At 34.5% G+C, this 6,000-nt stretch overlaps 1 long non-coding RNA gene across 1 annotated transcript in view; it reads left to right on the forward strand.

Annotated features, from left to right (window-relative positions):
• The window catches only part of LOC307186930, a 59,897-nt gene extending 56,524 nt beyond the window's left edge, over positions 1-3,373 (forward strand). Inside the window, exon 3 of the long non-coding RNA XR_013828510.1 lies at positions 3,147-3,373. This is a non-coding gene — a long non-coding RNA (uncharacterized lncRNA). The remainder of the gene's footprint in view (positions 1-3,146) is intronic.
• The last annotated feature ends 2,627 nt before the right edge of the window (positions 3,374-6,000 follow it).

Raw genomic sequence — 6,000 nt, forward strand, 5'->3', positions numbered from 1 at the left:
CTGTACCTAGTTTAAAAACGCAGAATACTCAAAAGCCCAAAACAAAAAAACACAATCCTTTACATGAAATATAACACACTTATATCCTAAGCTCCTGAGGAAACCACTTTCAATTCTTTACCTCTTCTGATGCAAACATAGCAGTTTATAATTCTGTTTTTTCACTGCATACATTACCTATCGTCTTCTTCCGTGGAAGAGATAAATTCTCTTACATTTATTGCTGAGAATAGATGCTTTGGAGATAAGTTTTCCAGATCTTGCAAATCTGAAAACATGCTCTTTTTACTTTCACATTTGATTGGTAAATTGTTAGAATTCTCAGTTGCAAATAAATTTTCCTGAGTTTTTTTTTAAGGCATTACTCATTGCTCTTATAGCACCTTGTACTGCTTTTGAGAAGTACAATGTCATTCTCATTCTGGTCCTTCATTTGAGGACTTGAACTTTTTTTTCCCTCACTTTGGAAGCCTTTAGGATATTCCTTTTATCTCTATTGTTTTACAGTCTCACAAATGTGAGATTTTGTGTGTGTGTATCTATCATGCTGAACATTTTGCACATTTTTCAATGTGAAAACTCATATTCCTTAGTTGTGGAATTTTATTTCTTGTGTAATTTTTAAGTAATTTCCTCAGTTCCATTTTTCTTCCTTTTTTTCCCTTTCGGTAACTTTTGTTGCTTGTATAAACTGTTGTCTCTAATTTTTTAATCATTTCTCTCTTATTCTCTGATTTTTATTCTTTTATATGTGATATTTTCTCAAATTTATTGTCATCTTTCTAATAATTTTTGTCTGTAATATTATTATTTTAATTTCCAAAGGCTTTTTGTTATCATCTAAATGTTTCTTTTTAAAAATAAACTGTTTTTAGGTTAGGGACAAAATCTTTTTTTCCTTCTCTGAGTTTATTAACTATAGTTTTTCTTATTGTTTATTCTTTGTTATCTTTTTTCTTTTGGTTTCTTCCTCCCATATTAGAAAATTTTGTCAAATATTTCTTTTTTTTTTTTTTTTTTTTTGTCAAATATTTCTTGATCTTTTGTTTACTGAGGCATCTCAGTGTCTGGAATAGTACTTTTTGTTGGAAGAATGGATGATCATTTGGCAGTCTTTATTTTAAAAGCAGATACTGAAAATCTGTTATGAATGCCTGTGAGCAGGTTTGAGCTTGTCAGCATCTCAGTTTTACTGTGGAGTGGTCACAGGGAGAGAGCTGGACCATTTTCCTTGGTGACCTTCAAACATGGGTATCTATGGATTTTTTTCTCTTAGGCCTGTTCTTAAAAGGGTTCTCTAATTTCTGGCTTGATCCATTTGGGAGTAGGTAATTCTGTCTTCTAGAATCTATAACCTGAGTGGGGAAAGGATGCTAGAGGGTCTCACTCTTCCTTATCTAGACTTTTACTTAATACCAGTGTTTTCAGAATGATGACTCACCCTGATCTGCTGTACAGAGTACTTGCCCCTAAACCCAGTTTCTCTGGCTCATTTTCTGCAGAGAGCAAAGCCAATGTCTACCGGGCTTCAGGAGGTATCTTGTCCTCCATGGATGGGTGGGGTGGTGGGAGGAAATCTAGAGATGACACTGCTTCTTATACCTACTTTCAACTAATCCATATACAGCAACACTTCTCACCTACTCTCAGAGTAGGTGGAAAGATATATAAAATTAAAGGATTCTTAGTTACATTTGAATTTCAGAAAAACAGTAAATATATATTTTTGAATAAGTAGGGCCCGTGCATTGTTTGGGACATATTTATGCTTCCAAAAGTTATAATTTTCAGGTTTAACTGAGTTTTCTATTTTACCTGGTAAGTCTACCAGAGATACCTGTTGCCATCAATTCCTAATCTCTTCTTGAGTATTTTGCTGTGCGTTGAATTAAGTTTTAGCTTTCTCTTCACTTGGCATCTAGATTTCAGGTTTTCTACCCTGAAAGTCAGGTAGTACTCATCCATACACTTTTCATCCTCCTAAACTGTGGTTGGTATATTTCACTTCTTTTCTTTCCCTCTCTTTTCTCTATGTATTAGAGAATATATCCCTTTTATTCATTTGCTGTCTTTTGTTGGAATTTTTAGAGAGAGTGGCAAGAAACAAATGTGTTTCATATGACGAGTTTAGCTGGAAGTCTCTGTGATTATTTTAAAATTTAGAGATTTAGTTTCTGAGATATGCTTTCACATAATATTTTGTATTTTTCTACAATAATTGTCTAGGAGTGAATGAATAAACAGAACAACATTTTTTGATGTTTTAAGAGATTTCTCTTGATTTTAAATACAAAATGTAAAATAACAAAAGCCTATAGAAAACTTTTGCTTTCATATTCAATTAAACTAATTAAGGTGAATAATTAAATACTTTGACTTGATGCTGTTATTTAAATAAATCTGATATGGATCACAATTATATGTTGTACGTGCGTGGAAAATAAGAATAACTTTGGTAGGCTTGCTTCTTGTCACACAAACACAGATGTGATCAGTAGTTTCAACCTTAAACAATAAAGTCAGGATCAAGCTCACACTGTTAAAGAAATCTTTAACAACAGAAAATGATTTTCCTATATTTGCATTTAGTAAACTCCAACATACATGAACATTTTTAGTAAATTAAATGGAAAGATTCTTTTATTTGCCTTAAGGAGACATTACTGTATATGCTCCAAAAGATAAATGAAGAGAGTCTAAATTCAGCACAAGATTGAGCATTTGTCAAATCAGAATTGAAGGCAGCAGGCAGTAAATTGGATTTTCTTTTACAATAACATGTGGTTCACCTTCTATCACTGTAACAAATATTATAATATATACTTTATGACATCATATCTTTCATCTATTGTTGTTGCTAAAATTTTAAGAATAAGGTGGGTCTTTACTGTTGCTGTGCCACAACTCACTGTTAAGCTTGCAAAATTTGTTTCCTTAAGGATGTTTTTCACACAGAGAAAATATTAGCCGCAATTGTCATCTCAGATATAGAATAGATAGAAATATCAGTACTCAATTCAGGTTCAAAGGAATCTGTGAATCGTGGTGTTGAGGCTGCTCAAGGTACTAATCATCTCTCAGAATCCAGCTGTTGTCAACTGCCAGGAAAAACACAACTTGGGTATTTTGTTGTCTTCTTTTTCCAGATGCTAAAGAATAAATGTAAGAATGAGGAAGAGAATAGCACTGCCTCTTTCATCAAATCACAGAAAGTATCTCCCAACCCAGGTGATGGGTAAGAATACATCACAACTAAGTGAAATCACTTTCCCCAGGAAGTTTATAAAATGTATGTTGTTATTTTTTTTCTGTTTGATAAAGAGATGCTAAGTGGTTTATAATCAGTGGTGGAAAATAGCTGAGGATTCTCACCTGCCCTTCAAGAGAGAGAAAATGCAGTTTCCTTGATACTGCATTCTTAAGCAAATATGAGTTGTTTGATGTGAAGAATTCTAAACCTTGAAATAGCACCCAGCGCTAAAAGCACAAATTTATATGGGGTTACTTGCCTTTTTAAAGAAGAGGCATAGTATATTTGTTGAGCTGGCACTATGCTCTGTCTAATCTGCTAGTTATTTCATATCGTTTTATGTAACTCTCACAATTCTCCACACATGGTATGTTTACTGCCATTTCACAGACCAGAACAATGAGTTTGAGAGAGGATAATTAACCTTTCAATGTTTACCGGTTAATAAATGCTGTAGAAGGAATTTGGGCCAAGACAGACTGATTTGAAATCCATGCTTGTCCACTACAATACCCTCATTCACACGCAGAACTCTGTTCTATCAATCATCCATTAATCCATTTTTGAAAAGGACAAATACTTGTAAGTATTTAAACACCCAACTGCCTGGTGATTGATAAGGATAGTTTTGTATTTATCTGAAGGTTTTGGGGGGATTATTTATTATAATTGGAATATTGCAGTATTTTAAATGACTCTAAAGAGACTAAATTTATCCATTCATTGAGGAGCTAAGTCACAACATGGAGGAGATAGATAGATAGATGATAGATAGATGGATAGGTAGGTAGACAGGCAGGCATATATAGATAAATACAGAGAGAAATGATATTTGAAGTGATTGCCATGAGAACTCAAGAGACAGATGTATTCATGAAAATGAATTGCCCATATGGTGCCTCTTCCAAAGACTTCAGTAAAGATTTCAATTACTTTACAGTATTAGTTACTTATAACATTGCTTTTGACACCACTCTGTGATGAACTATAAGGAGGCACAGATTTCATTAGGGTAATATTGAGTGCTTATTAGATGCTAAGCACGATTTTAGATGTTAGGAATACAAAGATGAGAAAAACAACAAAAATAATGTAATCCCTGCCTTCATGAAGATTTCAGTTTAGTAAGGGAGAGGTATGTACAATAAACACATGATCATGCAAATAACAGTAGAGTCACAATTTTCATAAGGTTGTGGAGGAAAAATAATAGTATATTTCAAGTACAGGTGATGGAAGGAAAGATATTTTAGGTTAAGGAAGCAAATACCATGTTGAGGAAATGACATTTAAACGCAAAACTTAAAGAGTATAAAGAGTTAAAGATTCTGGGCAGAGAAAATTGCCTGTGAGAATGTCCCTGAAACAGGAGACTGAAGGGAAGGCAAATGTGGATAGACAGTGAAGGAGCAAGGGGGAGTGAGTCAATAAATGAGGCTGCTGAGATAGGTAGGAGTGAAATCCAGCAAAGCCTGGAATTTAATATCACAGCCTTTCCTCTTCTACCTACTATTTGCCAAGCACTGCTCTAGGTGCTAGAAATGTAACACTGAACTTAAGAAGTCCCTGCTCTTACATGATAAGTGGTGTGATGAAAAGTAGAGCCAGGGCATGGACTGGACCTAAGCAGGGGTGGCCAAATTATAGCCAATGGGTCAAAAGTGGCCCGTGGCCTGACTTTGTACAGCCTGCAAGCTAAGAATGGTTTCTATATTTTAAAATTTTATATTGTAAAAATAAACCAAAAAAAGCAACAGAGACTATATGTGGCTTGTGATACCTAAAATATTTACTACATTGCTCTTTACAGAAAATATTTACCAACCCGACCCCTGAATTAGAGAAAGGAAGGGGATGATATTTTTGTTCCACGGGAGGGGAAGTCCTCCCTGATGTTTGAGCAAAGACCTCTTTGAGGTGAGAGAGTATCCTTTCTCCTAAGTGGGGTGATCTGTTTTAGAGTCAGAAAGCAGTGCAAAGATGCTGAGATGGAGGGCTGTGTGTACCAGAAAAATTAATAAACCAATGCTATTGGAGCAGTGAATGATAGATGATTTCAGAGATGAAGCCAGGAGCAATATTGTTTGGGGCTTTATCAGGATTTTGGATATTATTCCAAGTGTGAGGGGAAGCCTTTGGATGGTTGACGACAGGGAAGTCATATGATCTAATTAAATTTTTAAATGAATAACTGTGTGGAAAGAGGATCTAGGGGCCAGGGTAGAAGTAAGGAGAGTGGCCATGAGGCTATTATGATTGTGGAGAGAGAGGTGATGGTGGCTGGTCCTAAGGTGGTGACAGTAGAAGTTGGGAAGTGAGAAGTGGTTGGATTCATGATATATATTTTAATTAGACCTGATAGAATTTTATTATGAATTAAATGTGGGGCATGAGAAAAAGTGTAGTAAACATCAAAGGAGTTTTTGTTGTTAAAGGGAACAGAAAAAATATGGTAGTAGCTATAAGGAGATGTGTGATCATGGGTAATTTTTTATTTTATTTTATTTTAATTTTAGAAGAAAGCTACTACATATGTTTGAAACTGGTGAGAATGATTCTGATTAATTAAAGAAAAAATTATTTTAAGGAGAGAGGGGAGATAATTATTGAGAGTTGAATTCTTCCGGAAGCAGGAGGAGATAGGACCTATTAAAAAATTGGTGAAGTTTATCTTAAATAATGACACAGGCAGTTCCTTTTAATTGAAGAGAAGTAGGATGCATATGTACATGTGCTTATTGATAGTAGGA

The sequence above is a fragment of the Stenella coeruleoalba genome, assembly GCF_951394435.1.
Source record: "Stenella coeruleoalba genome assembly, chromosome: 5".
NCBI classification, from domain to species: domain Eukaryota; kingdom Metazoa; phylum Chordata; class Mammalia; order Artiodactyla; family Delphinidae; genus Stenella; species Stenella coeruleoalba.